This window comes from Cryptomeria japonica, chromosome 6 (assembly GCF_030272615.1).
Source record: "Cryptomeria japonica chromosome 6, Sugi_1.0, whole genome shotgun sequence".
Lineage (NCBI taxonomy): Eukaryota > Viridiplantae > Streptophyta > Pinopsida > Cupressales > Cupressaceae > Cryptomeria > Cryptomeria japonica.
The window spans coordinates 162,573,831-162,599,458 of NC_081410.1; the positions used below are offsets into that span (position 1 = coordinate 162,573,831).

At 37.0% G+C, this 25,628-nt stretch overlaps 2 pseudogenes; both read right to left on the reverse strand.

Moving 5' to 3' along the window:
• Positions 1–21,225: 21,225 nt before the first annotated feature.
• Positions 21,226–23,430, reverse strand: LOC131068237 (photosystem I P700 chlorophyll a apoprotein A2-like; annotated as a pseudogene).
• A 25-nt stretch (positions 23,431–23,455) lies between these two features.
• Positions 23,456–25,099, reverse strand: LOC131068238 (photosystem I P700 chlorophyll a apoprotein A1-like; annotated as a pseudogene).
• Between the last annotated feature and the right edge of the window lie 529 nt (positions 25,100–25,628).

The following is a 25,628-nucleotide window of genomic DNA, read 5'->3' on the forward strand; positions in this document are numbered from 1 at the left end:
CAAGGATTTTCATTGTATCAAATAGTTTATCAAATCATTGTATTTTTCTAAGTTGGTGCTTAGAGTGGGAGTTGGTGCTCAAAATTGATTAGGGGTTGGTGCCCTAAAACATATTGTAATTAGATTATTTATTTTGAGGCTGGATTGGAGCAGTAGACTCCGACAGCTATTCTCACCAAGGTTTTTCCCACATTGGGTTTTCCTCGTAAATCCCTGTGTTATATGATCTATTTTGTGTGTGTGTGATCTTAATCTATTTGAATTATCTTTTGTGTCTGCACATTTTGATTTGAAATTTTAGAATATCATTGATTCACCCCCCCTCAGTGAACACTTGTGTTCTTTAATTGGTATTAGAGCCATGCATACCCTTAAAGAAAATATTTCTCTGTCTTAGGTAGGTCATGATTAGTGATCACTATGGGTAGAAATGAATCCTCCTCTACTAAGGTCCCTATGTTTGATGGCACCAATTATGCCTTTTGGAGTAGAAGAATGGAAAAATACTTGCCTTCTATTGGATATGATGTTTGGATGTATGTCAAAAATGGATATACAGTCTGTTCCACTCCCGTCGACCCTAATGATAAGAAGGAATATGAGAAAATGCCAAAGAAAAGCATGTCATTCTTAGTGGACTATCAAATACTAAATTTGTCAAAGTCATGCACTGCACATCAACTAAAGAGACTTGGGATAAGTTGCAAAGGATATATGAAGGTGATGTTAAGGTTGATAACTCAATGATGAGTAGATAGTACCAAACTAGTACTGAGAGGGGGAGGTGAATCAGTACAGGCAAAAAAAAAAAAAAAAACTTAAACTGGTTTGACAGTAAACACTTCAAAAGACTGGCAGACAGAGATACCGGTTTGAAACAGAGTGCAACCAATAAAGCTAAGAATTTATAAGATAAGCATTAACCAATTACTCACTTAGCCTTTCACCCAACTTGATACTACACTACCATTTCATCCTTATGCATAAACAGGTGACCTATCATCAGATCATAATAACAACTAGTTCAACATGTTTTATTGATAGGCATAAAACACAGAACCATCATATGCTTAACAAGCAATAGAAAAGCATCACACATGACACACATATTTTTCACGTGGAAACCCAACTGGGAAAAACCATGGTGGGGATGAATACCCACAAGCTATTTTTGAACTCTTTGAAAGTCCACTCTGTTAGGAGCCTTGTCTGGTTAGAGACATTACAATAGGTTCTACTAGGAACCAATCCTGATAGAGATCACCTGGTTAAGGGATGGCTACAATACCCGATTAAGGGTTAAACCCTGTTAAAGGTTACCTTGTTAGAGGATTTCAAGAACTCAATATCTAAAGGACTTCAAACTCAATAGCTTAGAGTTACCCTGTTAAAGGATTTTCAGCAAGCCAGTTAAAGCTACCCTATTAAGGGATTTTCCAACTATTGAGGTGGTTAGAGATCAATAGGTATTACAATGATCTGGTAATAGCACTCAATGCCACTACAAATCCACTTAAGCTCCTCTTCTCCTTCTGCAAGTATCACTTCTCTCCTTTTAGTCTGGCAAGAATCACGGATCCCTTCTCTTGGATCCTCACACACAACTTTTTCCAACAACCCTAGAAAGAGTCACAACATTGACCTTATAGAAAAAAGTTAGGTCGGTAGCATAAACCCTAAACCCTAAACCCTAAACCTAGTAGGTTAAGGAATTCAAATGGTTCAATCCTAACCATTGACCATGCTGCATTAATCTCCATCATTCATTTTCTGCCATTTTCATGGCGGCTGATAACCCATCACACATTATCACCGTTTTGCAGTCTTCTCATATTCCTGAGGTAGATAGGCAAGATCTTCTTCATGCACGATCCTTCATGTACACAAGGCTTACATGGCAACATGATCTTGTTCTTTGTTTTCATGCTAACTCATCGCACAAAGTCACCAATTGAGCCACACAGGCTTGAAGCACTTCAACTGGAAACCCTGAAGTTGAGACTACGAACCGGTAGTCATTCAACGCTTCCATGTGTCGATTCCCATAACCATATGTCAGTTCACCTTTGAACAAGCACACTACTTCACTTTGGCACAAATGTCGGTTCATAGTGTTATATCGATTCTCACATATGTCGGTTCACACCTCTACAACATATTGACATCAATGACAACATACAATGTTATTATGTCCTCATACCGGTTTACATAATGCCAACAATCTCCCCCTTTGGCATTGATGGCAATATACAAAGATATCTCTCCACTTCACTTCTTCTCCCCCTTTGACAACAATGCCAAAGTGGAGGCACAAGCTTCCCTATTCCATTATGTTGCTCCCCTTGAGGAGTAGCATCCTTCAACACATCAATCCAAAATAAATTTAACTATGCAATACCGGACTGATGTGGAGCATATGCTTTTAGTTCACCTCCTGAAGGGGCAGTACCCCTAATTCACCTCTTAGGTGTGTAAATGTAGTCTTTGGGAGAGGCTTGGTGAATATGTCTACTAACTGCTCCTTACTGGACACATGCTCCAGTGCAATCTCTTTGTTCTGAACCTTTTCCCTCAAGAAATGATACTTAAGCTCAAAGTGCTTGGTTCTAGAATGTAAAACCAGATTCTTGGAGATATTAATTGCACTAGTATTGTCACAAAATATACTTATCGGTTCAGATACAAGGACTTTGAAGCCATTCAATACATGCTTCATCCAAATTGTCTGAGTGCAGTTCATGAAAGTTGCAACATACTCTGCTTCCACTGTAGACTGAGAGATACAACTCTGCTTTTTACTCATCCAGGAGACCAGTCTACCACCAAGGAAGAATACACCACCGATTGTGCTCTTCTGATCATGTACATTACCAACCCAATCAGCATCTATGAACACTTTCAAGTTGAAATCCTTTCTATATGGATACCATAATCCATAGTCAACAGTTCCCTTCAGATACCTAAGAATCCGCTTGACTGCAACCAAGCGGGATTCTCTTGGACTTTTTTGGAACCTTGTAGTGATGCCAACTTCATGTGCAATATCCAGTCTGCTATGCACTACATAATGCAATTTACCAATCATTGATTAGTATTCCTTCTCATCAACCAATGCTGAGTCTTCCTCTTTGGATAGTTTACAACTGGTCACCATCGGTGTACCAACTGGTTTGTTGTCTTCCATGCCAAAGGTCTTCAACACCTCTTTGACATATTTGGACTTAGTGATAAAGATTCCATCTCTCATCTATTGGATCTACAGTCCAATGAAGAACTTAATCTCCCCTATGAGTGACATCTCAAACTCTTTCTTCATCTCATCTGCAAACTCATGACTCATCTTGTCATCTCCACCAAAGATAATGTCATCAACAAATACCTCATAGATCAAGATCTGATCTCCTTCAGACTTCAAGTAGATATTGCTATCTTCAATTGTTCTCACAAATCCAATCTTCACAAGATGGGAATGCAGGTGTTCATACCATGCTCTAGGTGCCTGTTTTAGACCATATAAGGCTTTATGTAGCCTACACACCATGTCACTATCTTCAGATAGGGCAAACCCATCTGGTTGCTCTATATACACTTCCTCTTCAAGTACACCATTTAGGAATGCAAATTTTACATCCATTTGATATACTTTGAAGCTTTTAAAAGCTGCATATGCTAGAAGCATATGAACTCCTTCCAGTCTGGCTACAGGAGCAAAGGTTTCACCATATTCTTCTCCTTCTTCTTGAGCATATCCTTTGCACACCAGTCTGGCTTTTTTTCTAATCATTGTGCCATCCTCATTCAGCTTATTTTTGAAGACCCATTTGGTACTAATGACATTTTTGCACTCTGGTCTGGGTACCAAGGACCATGTACCATTTTTCTCTATCTGGTCAAGTTCCTCTTCCATTGCCTTGATCCAGTATTCATCCTTGTGTGCCTCTTTGAATGTTTTAGGCTCGAGTTCAAAGATCATGCAAGAGTTTTCTCTGACTTTTCTTCTTGTAAGGAGTCCTGCATCCTTATCTCCTATGATCTACTTAGGATCATGATTCAGCTTGACATATCGAGGAATGGTCTTGATAGATTCCTCTTTCTTTTCTTATTCATCCTCATCTCCATTAGTATCAGCATCCACATCTGCCGAGGTAGGAACACTATTACTGGTATTCATTTGACTGACAACTAGTTCCCAAAAGGTTGCAACCGGTTCACTTACCACTTGCTTATACCAGTTTCCTCAGCTCTCTCAGAGGTTTCATCAATTCTTACATTGATGATTTCCACAATTCTCCAAGTCCTATTGTTGAAACACTTGAGAGCTTTTCTCTTGGTGGAATATCCTAGGAATATTCCCTCATCACATTTCGCATCAAATTTTCTCTATGTTCACTTCTCTTGATGTAACATTTGCTACCAAACATTCTAAAGTATCTAACCACAGGTGTCTTACTGGTCCAATACTCATAAGGAGTTTTATCCTTACCTTTCTTGATGAGTACCCGGTTCATTGTGTAGATTGCAGTGCTCACCACTTCTATCCAAAAGGTGTGAGCTACCTTTCATTGAATCAACATGGTTCTTGCTACTTCAACCACAGTCCGGTTATTCCTCTCTGCTAGGCCATTCTGTTGTGGAGTCTGGGGGACAGACAATTGCCTCTTGATGCCATGTTCTTCATAGTACTTGTTGAATTCACCGAAAGTGAATTCCCCTCCTTGATCAGTTCTTAGGGACTTAATTCTTTTACTGCTTTCCTTCTCCACTAATGCTCTGAAAGCTTTAAACTTTACAAAGGCTTCAGACTTGTCTTTCAAGAATGTGACCCACATCATTCTTGAACAGTCATTAGTGAGAATCATGAAGTACCTATCACCCTGCACACTTCTAGTTTTCATAGGACCACACAAATCAGTATGCACAAGATCGAGCAAGTTGTCAGCAGTGAAAGATTTACCTTTAAAGGTTGAGGAAGACATTTTCCCCAATTGACACTCTCTGCACAAAGTATTATTCGATTTGCTTAATATCGGTAACCCTCTAACTACCTTGATTTTACTGGCCTTTACAATGTTATCAAAGTTTGCATGGCAGAGTCTCCTATGCCATATCCAACTATCATCGAATTTAGCCATAAGACATGTACTTATATTTGCATTCAGATGAAATAGGTTACCTTTGGTCTACATGTCGGTGGCCACCAATTCACCATCTTTTCCTTTGATTCTGCAAACTCCATTCTTGAATTCCAGAGTAAGGCCACTGTCGTTCAGCTGGGCAACACTCAGAAGGTTGTGTCTCAGACCATCAACCCAGTACATATTGTCAGCACTACTCTTTCCATTCAGAGAGATGGACCCTCTACCTTTGACCATGCATGGTGCATCATTTCCGAAGCAAACCACACCACCATCATACTCCTCCAAGGATAGAAACTTCCTCCAGTCACCAGTCATATGGTGAGAGCAGCCACTGTCAATGATCCACTCATTGGAATTATCAAACCGGGAGATAAGAGCCTTCTTGTCTAACACATCTTCTTTGACAACAAAAAACACAATATCTTCATTTTCTTCATCCTCTGACTCTTTTTCTATGACACCTTCATCAACTACCACAAAACAGTTTCTCCGGTTTCCTCCTTTGAATTTCTTGAACCTTTCCAGTTTGTCCTTGTTGCTGCCATTAGGATAGTTTACAGCAATATGTCCTATCCGGTTGCAAGAAAAGCATTTCAAAGGAATCTTACCTTTGTATTTGTCGGTTCCTTTATGAAGTTTCCTAGCAAGGAGAGCTTCAAATGCCATCAAAATCTCCTCATCATCCATTTCTCTACTCTGTCTTGGTTCACTACTAGTGCTAGCTTCTTTTCCTTTTCTGGATGGTATAGTAGAGGCTTTAAAAGCTGATTCAGTCTTTTGAACATTGCCATCAAAACTATTTAGCTCATAGGCTGTCAACTTTACTATGATGGAGTCCAAGGATACCTTAGTCTTTTCTATTGATCTCAACTCCTGAATAGCAGCAACCCTTATTGCATAGACCGACAATAGGGATCTCTGGACTTTGCTTACCACAGTGGAATCTTCTATTTTACCACCTGCACTCTTGATATCTCCAACAACTGTTTTGATTCTTATTCCATACTGTTGAATGGTCTCACCTTCAACCATCCACATATCTTCAAACTTCCCTCTCAGGCTTTCTTCCTTAGCATGTTTTACATGTTCATCACTACCATAAATATTTTCAAGAGCATCCCATACCTCTTTGGGATTTACCTTGTCCTGAACATCAATAAACTCAATGTCAGATAAACTACTAATTAGGGCTTCCATGACTTGCCCATTTTCTTGTATCTCTCTCTTTTGGTCATCGATGAGAGTACTGATAGGGGCAACATAGACATTCTCAACATAGCTCCAGCGTTGAGCACCCATGCTTCTGATGAATATCTTCATCCTGTCTTTCCAAATACTGAAATTTTCTCTGTTAAACTTTGGACCTTCCCTCTTCATCATTTGACTGGGATCTTTACCTCAAATGGTTAAGCTTATAACTCAAAGGACCTGGAGGATGCTCTAATACCAATTGATAACTCAATGATGAGCAGATAGTACCAAACTAGTACTGATAGGGGGGGGTGAATCAGTACAGGAAAAAAAAAAAATAGTCTTACACCGGTTTGACAGTAAACACTTCAAAAGACTGGCAGACAGAGATACCGATTTGAAATAGAGTGCAACTAGTAAAGCTAAGAATGTCTAAGATAAGATTTAACCGGTTACTCACTTAGCCTTTCACCCAACTTGATACTACACTACCATTTCATCCTTATGCATAAACAGGTGATCTATCATCAGATCATAATAATAGCTAGTTCAACATGTTTTATTGATAGGCATAAAACACAAAACCATCATATGCTTAACAAGCAATAGCAAAGTGTCACAAAAAAAAAGCATCACACATGACACACATATTTTTCATGTGGAAACCCAACTGGGAAAAACCATGGTGGGGATGAATACCCACAAGCTATTTTTTAACTCTTTGAAAGCCTTCTCTATTAGGAGCCTTGTCCGGTTAAAGACATTACAATAGGTTCTGCTAGGAACCGATCCTGTTAGAGATCACCCGGTTAAGGGATGGCTACAATACTCGATTAAGGGTTAAACCCTATTAAAGGTTACCTTGTTAGAGGATTTCAAGAACTCAATAGCTAAAGGACTTCGAACTTAGTAGCTTAGAGTTACCCTGTTAAAGGATTTTCAGCAAGCCGGTTAAAGCTACTCTGTTAAGGGATTTTCCAACTGTTGAGGTGGTTAGAGATCAATAGGTATTACAATGATCTAGTAATAGCACTCAATGCCAATGCAGATCCACTTAAGCTCCTCTTTTCCTTCTGCACTTACACTCTACAAGTATCACTTCTCTCCTTTTGGTCTGGCAAGAATCACGTACCCTTCTCTTGGATCCTCATGCACAACTTTTGCCAACAACCCTAGAAAGAGTCACAACATCGACCTTATAGAAAATAGTTAGGTCGGTAGCATAAACCCTAAACCCTAAACCTAATAGGTTAAGGAATTCAAATGGTTCAATCCTGACCGTTGAGCATGCTGCATTAATCTCCATCATTTGTTTTCTGCCATTTTCATGGTGGCTGATAACCCATCACACGTTATCACTGTTTTACAGTCTTCTCATATTCCCAAGGTAGATTGGAAAGATCTTCTTCATGAATGATCCTTCTTGTACACAGAGCTTACGTGGCAACATGATCTTGTTCTTTGTTTTAATGCTAACTCATTGCACAAAGTCACTGGTTGAGCCACACAGGCTTGAAGCACTTCAACCGAAAACCCTGAAGTTGAGACTACGAACCGGTAGTCATTCAATGCTTCCATGTGCCGGTTCCCATAACCATATGCTAGTTCACCTTTGAACAAGCACACCACTTCACTTTGGCACAAATGTCAGTTCATAGTGTTATACCGGTTCTCACATATGCTGGTTCACACCTCTGCAACATATTGACATCAATGACAACAGACAATGTTATTATGTCCTCATACCGGTTCACATAATGCCAACAAAGGTAAAATAAACCAAATTGCATAATCTCAGAGCCCAATTTGAAGGTTTGAAAATGAAATAGGAAGAGAAGATAGTTGATTATCTACAAAGGGTAGATGAAATTATCAATGCAATAAGAGGTCTTGGAGAAGACAATCTAGATGAAGTCATAGTAAAAAAGGTGTTGAGATCACTTATATCTAAGCATGACACTAAGGTCTTTGCTATTGAAGAAGCTAAAGAATTAAAGACTTTCTTTATGGATGAATTATATGGCTCCCTATCATCTTATGAGATGAGGATAGTAAGTGGTGAAACTTCAAAAAGAGAGTTTTCCTTCAATACAACCAAGAAAGGGAAATAAGAAGCTACTTCTTGGGTCTCAAATCACTAGATTGGATAGGTTCTAAGGAAATGCCAACTCCTATGATCAAACCCTCCAATTGACTTGGCCAACTTATAGAGTGAACCTATTTGGTTACTAACTCTCTCACTTTAGGCTCTGCAAGACCTAGGCGGCTATACCTACTCACTAGTTATTTTCAATGACTAATGTTTTTTGTAGAAGATTAAGTATCTTAATCTAATTTCCTCATATCACAGAATGGCATAAATTCCCAGGATGGAGATATAGCAGATGAGTTCAAGATTTTTGTTGTAGAAGTGATTCGATCTTTGTGCTTGAAATTTATGTATATACACTATTGCTAGCCTATTCTATATTTCCTACTCAACTACTCCTATTACTTTTAAAGTGAAATGTGAACTAATGAGTTGTATTCTATAGATGACTAGTGCTTTTCTTCGCTGGTTGGGCTACAGAGTCTTTATATTTCTTTAGGACTTATTGTGTAAACTTATGAGACAATTTTTAAACCCACCACCTCTCGATGAGTCTGTCAGTTACTGTTTCTTATGAGCTCTACTTCAATGTCTATATGTAAACTGCTTGAATGAATTTAACCACAACTTTTAAGAGACCATCCAAGGAAGAAATACAAGGAACAATTACAATTCATGAGTAAATCTTTTGGATCCAAATCTACAATATGAAACACAGAATTTCACTGGAAGAACACAAATAACCTTATCCAATTTTAGATAATATCATAAGCAACTGCCTAAAGAAAATGCAATAATACACAACATAAACGCAAAGGAAAATGACTGATTATACTATATATATTTGCCAAAATATTACAATGGTAAGCTTGAGGCTATAATATACTCCTTCTCTAATTCCTAATCATTATCTATATTACAAAAGATTCCTCCTTTATATGAGAGTATACATTATCACCAAGCGTTGTGGCTTTTCAACATATAACCACTAACTAACACTTTTGTTAACAAACTGGAAGATAAACAAATTCAGCACCCCTATGTGTTTGATGTACTTGTCATCTTTATACATCACCATATCACTATTTAGCATCCTCATGTCATTCTCCGTCAGGAAATAATCAGACAGAATGTGATTCACATCATGTGATAAGTCTTTGTCCCGATCCAACTCTGCCACTGCTCAATTCTTCACCTCAACCAACTCCTATTTCCATTGTTCTAATGATGCCAACTCACCATCATTATAAAAAGAGGGCACTCTAGGGGTATTCCCATCATCTAGACTCTAAAAATCATTCCTTAACTGATTCATAAATTCATCATGGGATTTGAAGTAAGCCTCAGCTTCAATTCTCTCACTTGGATTCATCTCAAATTTTTGTAGGAGTCAATAATCATTAGATGAAAATATGTCTTTCGATCATTTAGTCTATCGACCCCTTTTACTTCTATCGACTACACTTTTGTTTCGAACATTACTTCGACTAGGTATTTTCTCCCTTCATTGAAATGTTGCATTTGGTCATCATTGCCACCTCCTCATCAATATACATCTGACATCCATCGGGTTTCATGTTGAAGAAACCTTAGGCTTTGGTGACTTCCTTTATCTTTCCATTGAAACACCTTTTCTATCGATATCACTACACTCCTTCAATGAATGGGTATATTGTTTCATCGAAGCCTTTCTTTATCCTCTCTTGTCATCTTCCACCAATAAAGTTGTATCGGTGAACAATGCATATGCCTTTTAGCCTCCTCGAAACTCATATCCTTATCGATATCTTTTATCAATGTAGCTTCCTTTTGTTTGATCGATATCATTCTTTCGATAAGAATGCTTCTTTCGGTGAGTTTCCTTCATGCTGCGTTGATGGTATTATTTCCTTGAAAGCTTTCTCCCGTCGATGAAAACGTCTTTGCTTTCTTTGATATCCTCTGTCAGTAAAATCATTACTTTCGATGAGTCCTTTTTAGAGTTCATCGGTGTTCCCTTTCCTTCGATGCCCTTTTTATATTGATGAGACATTGCTGGGTCTCATCGATATCTTTTGAATTTTGGATATTTCAATAGAATGCTATTAGACTTGTTCGATAACTTATGGGTTATGATAATTTCTTCCAAAGATAGATGGCTTCTATGGTTTAATTTCTCAAATCAAGATATTTTACTTAATTCAGATTTGATGCTCAACAGTGGCTCTGACTAGGGATGGGGGTATGCTACGGATACCTTCAAGAATCTAGATTCTCTGGTTTATATAAGGGAAAGGAAATTTGAAGAAAATGTGGCTTTTTTACAATGGCAGTGAGACCTAAACTGTTGTACATGAGGATGGTTCCCCCTTTTCTCTTTAGGAAAAGAATATTTTTAAGAATTGTCCATGTACTGGCAGTTCTTGGATTTCTCCTATAACATTTTGGAGGAAATAGGAATCCTCTCCTGCTCTATCCATAATCTTATAAGGTCCAAGCCATAAAGCTTCAAACTTACCATGTTTACCTTTATCTTGACTCCTAGCATTCCACATCAAAACCAAATCACCAATTTGAAATTTCCTATCTGTTGTTCATTTGTCATACAATATTTTCATCTGATTCTAGATTTTAATGTTTTGTTTTTGAGCTTCTTCCCTGACTTCATCGGGCTCTATCAACTGCACCAGCCTTTCTTGTAAAGGGTCATCAATCTCTATCCCTTCTTGTGCTATGAATTTATGTACAGGTAGGAGGTTATCTAAAGGGAGTCTAGCCCTTTTACCATAGACCAACTCATATGGGGACCTCCCTGTAGATTTTTTTACTATTATTCTATCTATCCATAACGCTAGATTTAGTTTTGAGTCTCACGCCCTTTTATTTTGTCCTAGCACTCTTTTCATGATCTTTAGGATGTTTTTGTACTAGACTCAGCTTTCCCATTACCTTGAGGGTGGTAAGGGGATGAATGAGATATTGTGATGCCATATTTTTCACAAAAGGTATTGAATTCTTCATACCTAAAAGCCATGTTGTTATCAGAGATGATCCTTACAGGAATACCGAATCTAGTAATGATATTTTTGAGTATGAATTTTATCACTATTTTACTAGTGGCCTATTTAGTAGGTATTGCTTCCACCCATTTGGTAAAGTAATCTGTGGCAACCAAAATCCATCTGTGTCCTCCACTCGACTTTTTTGATATTTCTCCTATAAAGTCTATCCCCCACTGTTGAAATGGTTCTTCAACCTGCATTGGTCTTAGTGGGAGTGATCCTTGATACTTTATTTTGCCTGAGAATTTCTAACAAGCCTCACATTTTCTAACATAAGCATAGGAATCATTAAAGACACATGGCCAAAAATATCCATCTCTCAATATCTTGTGTGTGGTAGTTTTGGCTGAAAAATGACCACCACAGACCCCTTCATGCATCTCTTGTACAATCTTCTCTGCTTGGTGTTCATCTAGGCATAGCAGCAATATACCATCTCTATTTTTCCAATACAAGTCTCCATTAATGATAACATATTTTGCAGATTTCAGTTTTAATGTTCTCTTTTGATTATCAGTCATACCATTTGGACATCTTATGTGCTTGAGATAATACATGATATCTGTAGACTAGGCTGTATTTTCAATACTGAAACTGGCTTCATCTAGTCCAACCTCATTTACCTAAAATTATTCAACCCCTGCTCCTGCCATAAGTTTAGCCAATCCCTAACCTTTGATAACTTGTGAAATCTTGAGCTCAATATTGAATTCTTGAATCTGGTTGATCCATTTACATCTTTTTCCTATGACCTCAGTTTGTCTAAATATGTCCTTCACTGCTGCATTAGGAACATATGCTATAACTTCTATGTCTACCAAATATGGTTTGAATTTTTTTATTGCTTTTACCAATGCATAAGCTTGTTTTTCATTTAGGTCATATTTAATTTTGGATGAATTCAGTGACTTACTGAAATATGCAATAGGCTGCTCGCAATTGTCCTGGTTCTTTTGTAATAACATTTCTACCACTGTATGACGAGATGCAAATGAAAAAATTAAAAAAGGTTTATTGAAATCTAGGGTATCAATACTAGTTCCTCAAATATTGCCCTTTTTATATCTAGAAATGCATCTAATGCCTCTGAATCCCAATCAATCTTAGCTTCCTTTTTCAGCATCCTCACTATAGGTTTTATGATATCTGCAAAATTAAGGATGAATCTTCTAACAAAATTGATTTAACCCAAAAATGATTGAATAGCTTTGATAGTCTTTGGGATAGGTATTTCATTTATTGCAGCTACTCTTTCAAGGTCAATTTTCACCCCTTCCTTAGACACTATATGTCCTAGGAGCTTCCCTTCTTCAACTACGAAATGACATTTCTTCAGATTAAGGGAAATTCCATATTCTAGAGCTTTCTTGAATACTTTCTCAAGGTGATCGCAATGATCTTCAGCCCTTTTTGAATAAGTTGTTAAATCATCCTAATACACCACCATTATTACATCAATCAATTCTGCAAACACTACATCCATTTCCCTTTGAAATTTTGCGCCTGCATTTGTTAATCCGAATGGCATTCTTGCATATACATATGTGCCCCATGGTGTTGTGAAAGTTGTCTTATATTGTTCAACTTCTTTAACTTTTACCTAATTATACCCTGAGAACCCATCCATCATGGACAATAAATCACATCCAGTTACTTTTTGCAGCATATTATCCATGTTTGGCAAAGGATAATTATCTTTTAATGATGATATGTTTAGATTTTTGAAGTCCACACATAGTCTTATGTCCCCATTTTTCTTTCTAACAGGTACCAAATTTGAAACCCAAGTAGAGTATCTACAAGGTTTAATTATCCCTGCATCTTTCATTTTTATTATTTCCTCTTTCATCTTAGGGAGTAAAGTGGGGTTTATAGGCCTCTGTTTTTGTCTGAATGGTTTAGCATTAGGCTTAAGAGGTATCTCATGTTGGAAGAGATCCTCCTTGTATGCTTTGAGGTCATCATAAGACCATGCAAATACGTGCTTATATTTTCTAAGTAACATTACTAATTGCTAATTCATTTTAGGAGTCAATTTATTACCAATAAAAACATGTCTTGGTGATTCTTTGCTTCCCAAATTAATTTGCTCAACGTCATTTTCTTTGACTGAGGTTCCTTTGATTTCAACTTTGTCTTGTATGTTGAAAGCTCTTTCCAATGCGACTAGTCCTTTAGGTATTTTATTATATTTTAACTGTATGATTTCTTGTCCTAAGAGAGTCTCTTTCCCATCTGCCATCTCCACAAAATCATTGAAGTTGATAGCTTGTGCTTGGTAGTGATCCACACAGTGTAAGAATTTTAACAAATCATTGTCATCATGAAAAACTTGCCAGTTATACAAGTTATCTGGAACAAAAGGTTTGACTTTTATTTCCATTTTTAAGACCCCATTTAGTGTTATATCATTTACCTTCAAAGCAACATTGGCCAAGAAGTCAGCCATGATATTCTTCGATCTGTCAATCCAACTTATCTAGAAAGCATCAAACAGTTCCATGGTATCCCATACAACATCCCTGTATTGTCTCAACCTGAGATGTTTGAAGGCATACTTTTGTTTGATTTGAGATATTACTAGTTCTAAATCCCCAAAGACACTGAGCAATTTAATTCCATTCTTGGTAGCTACATTAAGTCTAGTGAGTAAGGTTTCGTATTCTGCAATATTATTTGTACATTCAAACATCAGTTTGAAAGAATACTTGAACGTCTCTCCATCTGGTGAGATAAATACAATTCCAGCCCCACTTCCTTCCTTGTTGCATGATCCATCAAAGTACATCTTCCATACTTGATCTTTACTCTTCTTGACTATAGACTCTATCGAGGTCAATCCTCTTGATTTTGTTTTCATCAATTCTACTTTGAAGATGTCCATATCTGACTAGATGAAACATACCAAATCAATAGGTTCTGCCTCCTTGATGATGTATTTAGAGAGAGGTTCTCTCTCAATCCTTACCTCCTATCCATTTACTGGTATAGTAGCATATGATAAGTCTAGCTGGACATGACCTCCTATCAGGTTCAGCCATTGTCTTGACAATAACATACCATAGTTAGGAGGGACATCAACCATAGTGATATCCATTTTATAAGATGCTTCTGGACATGCTGCCAATTTGAATTCAACATCCTTCATGACACCAACCACTAGGATGGAACGGTTATCCATGGCATAGTATTTACCAATATTTGTGTCTACTGACATTCCAAGTTCTTTCATTACTCCTACTGGCATAACATTTATAGCAGCTCTTGAGTCAATCATACATTTTTTTATCATCTTGTTATTGATCATCAGGGTTACATAAAATTGGTCTACTTAAGAGGGATTTTTTGTTATTATTGACCCTAAATATATGGTTGGAACAGGGTTATCATTATTTTGGCTATTTTGCTTATGTTCCTTGGTCTCTTCCTTAGATACACCATTGATCACCTTCAAGGTTTTTTCTCGGTATTCTGGAAAATTCATCATCTCAAGTAGTGGAACAAAGACCTTCATTTGTGCCAAGGTGTTGGAAATATCAAATGATGTTGTAGTAGGCAGTATTGAAATGTTCACTGTCTCATCCTTATCACCCTTTTAAATCCTAGAAACTTGCAACTCCTTTTCCTTAATTAACTTTGTGTTTTCTTCCTGATTCTTGCTTGGCTTAGTTATTGGTTTAGATGTTTTATTACTTTCCTTTATGAACATGCCTGATGGTTTTCTTTATTTAGGGTCTACGGTTCTCTTTCTTAGCATATAAGTCCTTTTGGCTTGTTCAACATCAGTTGTAGTAATCCTTTCTCGCTATTCTTTAGTAGGGATCCTCAACCTGACTTCATCTTCCTCATCTGAGAATACCTATTGCATACAGCACTACTGATTAATCCACCTAGAATTTACATCACTTCCTTCACTCCCCTCAGATGAGTCACAGTTCTCAAAGGATAGTAAATTTATCGTACAATCATATGCATATTCTTCACATTCTTCCTCTCTTCCCTGCAACTTCATTGCCACTGCACACCGGTAAGGAGGATGAGGCATATCACATGCTAAACACCACATATCTTCATCAACCACCTGGTTCACCACTTTTCTTAAAGGATCTGGTATTTGGTTACCTTCTTTTGGATTCTTGTCCACTGGCTTCCCATCCTTCCATGTGGTGTTATAAGGCATATCATGCAATCTAGGTCTATCATGGCTATATAATTGTTGTTTCTAAGTTTTGATTACTTTGATAGACAAATCCTTGAGGACATTCAGCACCTTGTCCAACTTGTCATCGTCCTTTATTTGTTTAGGGGTTTTGGATTGAACAACCTTGCATCCTCCCTTCTTCCTATAGTTCCAGTTGCTTTTCTATTATTCTCTATAATTATGGCCGCTTTCAGGACTCCTTGAAGAGTTGTATGATTCTTTGTTCTGAGCTCATAGTTTGTTTTACTATCAAAAGCATTCATGTAGTACAAAATATTGACTTTAGGAACTGGTTTCATTCTATTAGGAATTTTATTCATAACTCTATTAAATCTCTTATTGAAATCAGCCATTGTTTCATTTGTATCCTTCTTGATGCTTATGATCTCATGTAAGGAAAACTCCAGTCTATTGTGATCTTCGTATTGTTCAAGAAAAAATCTCTTGAGCTCTGTTAGGCTGTTTACTGAAAAATCCAATAGTGCTCTGAACCAATCTTGGGCATCCTCTATTAATGACTGCATGAACAACTTCATCTTAACATCCTCGTATGGGAGACAAAAATCCTCCATAACTGTGTCAAAAGCCTTGCAATCTACTTCACCTGATATGGCGTTACTCCCAATGAACTTTGGTATTGCAGTCCTAATTTCATTAGGGATAGGGTGAGGATACACCATCATCCCTGAAAAGTCAAATTGCCTGATGTGTTCTGTATTCATCAACTCATATCCACCTTGGAAGAAGTTTCCATAGTTCAGTTTCACTTTGTTATTACCAAAAGGAAATTGGTTTTGTGGTTGAAAGTGGTTTTGATATGTAAAGTTATTGAAGTGATTGTATTGATGCTTAGGAGGTGTATTATTATATGGAGAGTTATTTGGCTTAGAATTGTATAGAGGGTTTTCAAACACCTTGTAAGTATTGTTTTTCACATTGGCTTTATCTATATTGTTTCTCCCTCTATTTGATCCTTGGGCTTCCTATTCACACATCGCCTTGTATCTCTCCAAGTTATGATCAATATCATCTTCATTAATATTTATACCCACTCTAGTACATGATTCTATACATTCATGTACTCTTCCTTCATCTTTCATTTCAATGGCTACTTCCATCATTTGCCTCATCAAGTTCGCCATATGATCTGATGCATCTACCTTGCTTGAGCTTGAGGATCTTGAAGCTCTTGCCCTTGAATTTGGATGGTGATTCTCAAAACCAGGAGGGTATTTATTACTACTTATCAAATTGCCAATAGTTTTTATATTCAAAGTCATACTATATATTCTAGTCGGTTAGCACTACCTAATCATGCAGTCGGTACACATAGAGAAGTCGGTATGCACAGTATAGTCGGTTACAGAGGAAAGCAGTCATAGAACATCGTATACACCGAGTATCTTTTTGAGACTACCGAGCAGTAAAGATGACACACCAAGTTGATATTCACCGAGTGAAACATATTACTAGTTACATTGAACCTGGACATGCATATGAAAACATGTTACAAGATTGAGGCACATCTAACCATTATTACATTGAAAATTGCACCAGAAGATTGTGTATGATTACAAGGACAATCTGACCAATGAAATATTTTGTTTAGTTATTCATTCGAGGAATCTTGTTTGTAAGATCGAAGCAATGAATTGGATCACTGTTTTAAGAGATCTGTTTATACAACATTAGTGAAATGTATGTATGCATATAGGAAGACTGTTACAGAGACACAGAGGTCACTGAGAAGGTTTTTAGAGAACAGTTGAAGAATAGAGTAAACAGAAGGGTTTACTGAGTTACTATATCGATTACCGAGGTATGCTATAAGCAAGGTAATCTACTCTGAGCACATAGAATCTTCTATAACATTTCAGATGTAAAGTTGCAGATATTTGTAATGTTTTATTGTAATATTGTGAAGTTCAAAGAGAAACCTTTAATAGGGTAAAAGACTCTAACCAAGTCTATAAATCGTAAAGCCTCTAATCAGGTGCAGCATTCAGAATAAATGTTGTAAAATCCTTTAGCAAGGTAGATCTAACAAATCTTGTTACTCCTAATAGGGTAAGCTATCAGAAATAGCTAAATGTAGCTCTAACCGAGCATTCTTTATTATTGCAGTAGTGAAGTTGTGGGTGCCATCCCCACCACAGTTTTTCTCTCTAACCAAGAGTTTCTGCGTAACCAAAATATATGTGTTATGGAGTGAATCATGTATGATTGTTATCTATTTGTTTTCACTTTATTTTATGTTACTGCACTATTCATTTTATGCATAACAATAAAGTTATTATTCAGGAAAATTTTTGGAGTACTAATTCACCCCTACCCTCTTAGTACATTAGCTTTCCATATTGGGCCTAACAATTGGTATCAAAGCTTGAATCTTGGAAAAGGGTTTAACTACCTAAAGAGAAAGATCTTATCAATGGAAGGCTATAAACAATCTCAGAGGATTGTATATCTGCAAGAAGAGCTGGATCATACAAATCAAGTGATTGCAAACATGCAAAGGAAAATGCAAAAAACTTTGAAAGTAAGAAGAAGATTATCTGATGACTTGCAGGATTCTCAAGAGTTAGTGGAACAAATAGAAACATCATATGAGAACAGTATATGTGAAGAGACTGAAGAAATGATTGGAGTGTTGAAAGAAAAGAACAAAGCATTGGCTGACCAACTAAAAGAAATGAAAAGAGAACATGAACATTTCAGTACACAAATGACTAAAAATCTAGATGCATTGAGGACAGCAGAGGATAAAGCAAGAGATCTACAAAGAGAGAAACAACAACTTGAAGTCTTAGTATCTAATAAGAACGATGAAATCATAAGGTTAACTGGGATTCAACAAAACATGATAGATCAACTAGGTTATGCACATCATGAAGCAATTCTGAAGAATGATGAAAATCAAGCATTGAGACTTGAAGTATCAAGATTGATCAATGAACTTGAAACAGAGAAGAAATCAAAAGAAACATTGAAGAAGAGTTATGAAGCATCAAAGATGTTGGATGAGCAACTGAATACAAGAAGACCCAACAGAGATGCAGAACTCAGTTACAAAGGAAAAGAATTTACCGAGAAAGGAATTCATACTACTGAGAGAGGAGAATCATCAAAGCAAGCTGGAAACAGGAATAACATCATTCACCAAGTTTTCAAAAGAGCAGAGCAGAGCGAATCAAGGTGATCAAACCTCATTCAAGAGAATCCAAGGTATTTACATCAAATCTCATCACACTGTTAAGCTTGTTTTCCGATCTTGTCAAATTGCTATTATCTACCAAGTGTGAAACGTCTGTTGTTTGTAAACCGTCAAACCCTAAGGATAATTTGCTAAGTTTTATCTGAAATTTACAAATGGCACCCAAGATCCAAGATCCCATAGTTGTCAAGAATGTAGAGAAGCCATCTCTGAAATACACTTTGACTCCTAAAGTTGCTACTGAACCGTATGACAAAACTGCCTTTTCACTCATCCCGGATCGAGTCTTGTTAGTTGAAGATGTTAGATTCTTCACCAAGTACCATGTTGAAGAACTCGGTCATGTTGAGATTAGTGACACATATGATGAACTATGTACCGATGGTAAAATGGATAGAAAGTATGAGCATATCAAAATCAAGGGATTAACTAAAGCCCTAACCTATCCCCGTGTGTTCAAACCCTAGTGGGTTAAGTTTGTTTTGAGCAGAGTTCATGATGATTTTATGAGGCTAGAGGAGCAACCATTCAAAATCACTAAGGAAATCATTCATGTGATCATCGGGTATCCTATCTATGATCATGCATGAGCACAGAAGATGATATCATAGAAGGAGTTAATCAGTTTAACTGGAGTAGAATCTGATTACCGAGGACTGAAACTGAACAATGTCATTGATCCAGAACTTAAGTTTGCAATTAGAGTAATTGGTTACTGTTTCTTCCAATCAACAAGGGAAAACAGTGTACCCTATGCAGCAGTTGACCTAGCCTATAAAATAGTGAAAAAGGGTATGAAAGTTGATTTATGTGAAGTATTATTGAAAAACTTGTTTGAGAACCTGAACACAATAAGGAAGCCAAAGAAGAACAACTCGGCAAATACACTGAAGTTTGGTTCACTTCTTGTATGCATGTTTTTCTATTTTGAGAAATTCTTTCCATCAGTCGATAAAGTAGTTTGGGAGCTACACCGACCAATCACCCATCAAATCAATGACTTTATCAAGAGATTGGGAGATAATTTCAATGATATCATGGATGACTACTTCAGCAAATTTCAAGAAAAGATGCACAACAGGTATTGGATACCACCATAGCTGGTAGAGAAATATAAGGATGATATATGTTTTGAGGTAGACACCGATTACTGTTATAAGAATGTTGTAGAACCAAGGACTCAATCTTTGCCACCAATGGGTTACGAGATTGACTATGATATCACATAAAAGCAAATTGATGCATATCTTTCATTGCCAAGGCATGCTACCGAACTGAGATATGGGACTTATGAAGAAGTTAAGGAAAAGGTGAAAATGAGCATTGTAGTACCTAAAGCTACTAGAAAGGCTACAAAGATGATTAAGACACTATCTGAGAAATTTGGAGAAGACTCTTCCTCTACACCTATCAAAGGCACTCTTGCCATCACCGAAGAGGAATCAGAAGCTCAAGAGGCAACAATAACATTGAGCACCAAACTACCTAAGGGTAAAGTATTGAAAAGAAAGAAAATGGACACTTCAAAAGCCCTACCGACTCCACCTCCAACAAAGAGACCTAATACAAGAGCATCAACTGCATCACCCGAGTAAGAAACAAAAGAGTGTTACTGTTCCCAAGGTAACCAAGACCTACAATAAATCTACTTGGAGAGTCATTTTGGCAAAAGAGTCTAGTGATATAGAATTAGAAGAAACTTATTGTGTCTTTGCGGAGACAGGATTTGAACCCGTGACTTCAAGGTTATGAGCCTTGTGAGCTACCAAACTACTCTACTCCGCGCCATCCCCTCATATTACCTTTGTTATAATACCCCAAAATGGGTACATCGAGCAATCCCTTGGGTATGCTATTCTCCCTCCTATATAGGGAGGGAGGATAGCATAATAATAACTTTAAGCAATTTTTTTGAACCTACCAACTCGATTTGGTTACCCCAGCCAACAAACATGCGTGAGCCATTTCACGGATTATATATCCGGATAATTCAAAGTCTCTATAATTGGCTCTGGGTCTTCTAGTCTTCAAACAACATCGACGAAGACATGTAGGTGCACTATTACACGGTAGAGATTGTAATTTTCTATAAATATCCAATGTATCATCCAGTGATGAGACTTCGCTCATCTCTTTTTTCAAAGATTGGCAAAGCAAATTATATTTTCTTTCCAATCTTTGTTTCTTTTTCTCTCTTTGAATGAGACTTTTTCTTGCCATAATGATTCGGCTAGTTTATATAGGTAATATAGATCAAATTTGAGATAGAGAAGTATTACATGGATTACTCTTTCTTTTTATGCATAGAGATTAGATAGAAAATCTAAATATTAGAATAAAATGAAAAAGAATTAACCGAATTTGCCTAATGTAGAGGCGATTAAGAAAGCTACATAGGTGAATATATAGCCTACAGAAAAGTGAGCTAATCCAACTAATCGCACTTGAACAATGGAAAGAGCTACCGGCTTATCCCTCCATTGAACTAAATTAGCCAAAGGTGTGCGTTCATGAGCCCATGCAAGAGTTTCAATCAGTTCTTGCCAATATCCACGCCAAGAAATAAGAAACATAAATCCAGTAGCCCAAACAAGATGCCCAAATAAGAACATCCACGCCCATACATATAAACTGTTCATACCAAAAGGATTGTATCCATTAATTAGTTGTGAAGAATTTAACCAAAGATAATCTCTTAACCATCCCATTAAATAAGTGGAAGACTCATTAAATTGAGCTACATTTCCCTGCCATAAGGTAATATGCTTCCAATGCCAATAGAAAGTAACCCATCCAATGGTATTCAACATCGAAGAAACTGCTAAATAAAAAGCATCCCAGGCCAAAATATCGCAAGTACTGCCCCGTCCCGGACCATCGCAAGGAAAACTATAACCAAAATCTTTCTTATCAGGCATTAGCTTAGAACCGTGCGCATCTAAAGCACCTTTTACTAAAATCAATGTAGTTGTATGAAAACCTAGAGCAATAGCATGATGAACCAAAAAGTCTCCAGGACCAATTGTTAAGAACAGTGAATTTTTATTATCGTTAATAGCACTCAACCAACTGGGTAACCATAAGCTTTTGCCAGCATTGAATGCTAGATCATTTGCTAAAGATAAGAGTACATCAAAACCATATAAGGTCTTACCATGAGCAGATTGTATCCATTGAGCAAATATGGGTTCAATCAAGATTTTCTTTTCTGGAGTACCAAAAGCGAGCATAACATCATTATGAACATAAAGTCCCAAGGTATGACAACCTAGGAATAAACTAACCTAGCTCAAATGAGAGATTATGGCTTCCTTATGCTCCAACATTCTCGCCAATACATTATCCTTATTCTATTCTAGATTATAATCTCTAATGAGAAATATAGCTACATGAGCAAATGCCCCTGTCATAATGAATCCGACAATGTATTGATGATGAGTATACAATGCGACTTGGGTAGTAAAATCTTGTGCTATGAATGCATAGGCAGGTAAAGAATACATGTGTTGAGCTACCAAGGAAGTAACAAATCCCAAAGAAGCTAGAGCAAGACCTAATTGAAAGTGAAGAGAATTATTGATTGTGTTGTAAAGACCCTTATGCCCGTGTCCTAATAAGCCTTTCGGAGGAACATGTGCTTCTAAAATATCTTTTATACTGTGTCCAATCCCAAAGTTGGCTCTATACATATGGCTAGCAATGAAAAACACAAATGCAATAGCTAAATGATGATGCACAATATCAGTCAGCCACAAACTTTGTGTTTGTGGGTGAAATCCCCCGAGAAGAGTTAGAATAGCAGTTCCCGCCCCTTTAGTAGTACCAAATAAATAACTACTGGAATCAGGATTTTGAGCATAAAGATTCGACTGACCTGTAAAAAGTGGTTCCAACCCTTCGAGATGCAGTAATACATCTAAAAAATTATCCCATCTTATGTGTTCTCCTCTTGATTTAGGAATAGCGACATGAACTAAATTCCCCATCCAAGCCAAAGAACTGACTCTGAAAAGCCCTGACAAATGATGATTGAGATGAGATTCGACATTTTTAAACCATGAAACACTTGGTTTCCATTGAGGTTGTAGATGCAACGAACCCGCTGTTAAAAAGAGAGCAGAAAGAAATAGCAAGAAAAGAGCTCCAGTATAAAGATCTTCATTAGTGCATAAGCCAATTGTATACCACCACTGATAAACACCGGAATAAGCAATATTGATCGGACCGGGGGCACCTCCTCAGGTAAAGGCTTCTACGGCTGGTTGACCAAAATGAGGATCCCAAATTGCATGAGCAATAGGTCTTACATGTAAGGGGTCGTGGACCCATGCTTTGAAATTGCCTTGCTAAGCTACGTGGAACAAATTACTAGAGGTCCACAGAAAGATTATAGCTAACTGACCAAAGTGAGAAGAAAAAATCTTTTGATAAAGACGCTCTTCGATAATATCATCATGACTCTCAAAGTCATGTGCAGTAGCAATACCAAACCAAATACGACGAGTAGTTGGGTCCTGGGCCAAGCCTTGGCTGAACTTTGGAAATCTTGATGCCATAATGCTTTTCAAATCCTCCTAGTCATTATCCTACTGCAATAATTCTTGCTAGGAAGAACGCCCATGTTGTGACGATTCCACCCAGAAGGTAATGAGCTACTCCTATAGTACGTCCTTGGACAATACTCAAGGCTCTTGGTTGGATAGTAGGAGCAACTTTAAATTTATTATGAGCCCAAACAATAGATTCAATAAGTTCTTGCCAATATCCACGGCCACTAAATAGGAACATTAAACTAAAGGCCCAAACAAAATGAGCACCTAAGAATAAAAGGCCATAGGTAGATAATGAAGAACCGTAAGATTGGATTACTTGAGAAGCTTGTGCCCATAGAAAGTCACGAAGCCACTCATTAATTGTAATGGAACTTTGTGCAAAGTTTCCTCCGGTAATATGAGTTACCACTCCCTAATCACTTATACTACCCCAAACGTCAGACTGCATTTTCCAACTAAAATGAAATATTACTACCGAAATTGCATTGTACATCCAGAATAATCCTAGGAAGACATGATCCCAGGCAGATACTTGACATGTTCCTCCTCTACCAGGCCCATCGCAAGGAAAATGAAAACCAAGATTCGCTTTATCGGCTATTAAACGAGAACTGCGAGCAAATAAAACACCTTTCAGTAATATTAATATAGTCACATGGATAGTAAATGCATGAATATGGTGTACTGAAAAATCCGCAGTTCCTAATGGAATAGGTAACAAAGCCACTTTGGCACCTACTGCTACCAAATCGCCACCTCCCCAGGTTAAGCTGGTGCTTGCTATTGCATCAGGAGCTGTCAAACTGGGTGCTAAAGCATGAGTGTTTTGTACCCATTGAGAAAAGATAGGTTGTAATTGTATAGCAGTATCTGAAAACATATCTTTAGGACATCCTAAAGCACTCATAGTATCATTATGAATATATAGACCAAAACTATGGAAACCTAAGAAAATACATGCCCAGTTGAGGTATGATACAATTGCATCACGATGTCTCAGAACATGGTCTAAAAGATTGTTGTATTGAGTAGTCGGATCATAGTCTCTTACCATAAAAATAGTTGCATGTGCAGCAGTGCCAACTATGAGAAATCCACCAATCCACATATGGTGTGTGAACAGAGATAGTTGGGTACCATAGTCAATAGCTAGATATGGATAGGGAGGCATAGAATACATATGGTGAGCTACGACAATAGTTAAAGACCCTAACATAGCTAGGTTAAGAGCTAATTGAGCATGCCATGAAGTAGTTAAGATCTCGTAAAGACCTTTATGTCCTTCCCCTGTAAATGGACCTTTATGAGCTTCCAAAATATCCTTGAGGTTATGACCAATAACCCAATTGGTTCTATACATATGACCAGTGATTAGAAAAAGAACTGCAATAGCCAAATGGTGGTGTGCAATATCGGTCAGCCATAGACCCCTCGTTACAGGGTTGAGTCCTCCGCGAAAAGTCAAAAAATCTGAATATTCCGACCAATTCAGGGTGAAAAATGGGGTCAATCCATTAGCGAAACTGGGATAAAGTTGAGCTAAAAGCTCACGATTTAAAATAAACTCATGAATAGTAGTATTAAGAATGGAACTTAATAGAAAATGAATCCAATTGGAATTCTTAAGATAAGAAATAATTGAATCTATTAAAATGACATAGTGGGTTTTCATTTACTCAAAATTCGTGAGTATATACGTATGTAAGAATTGATAATTATTATCAATTTGTATCGTGGATCCCCTATTGCTAATCAATATTATATGAATAAGGTTGCAAAATGTAAGAAAAATGTGATATAATATTCTAAAAAATGAATTTAAAGATATAATAAGTTTGCAAAATAAAATTAAAAAATAGTATATAATATTAAATATTATATCTTTTCTAAATAGGGTCTAAAAATCCTATTTTATTTTTGGTATGTTTGGTTTCGTATAATAGATACCTATCTATTTTTTGCCCTTTTAAAAAAAGTATCCACAAAAAATCTTCCTCTCTTCTGTAGGTATTATTATTAATGTTTAAATATTGCATTGTTTACTAATTAAACTCTCTCTCTGTAAACAGGGGAGACAAATCGTCTTCGCCTCTATCTATTCTATAAATAACAAGAACTTTTTCTGTACAAATTAATTGCACAAAGTTAGTTGAATAAGTTGCATTAACTGCGTCTTTCTTATTATAATTCAATTTGATTAG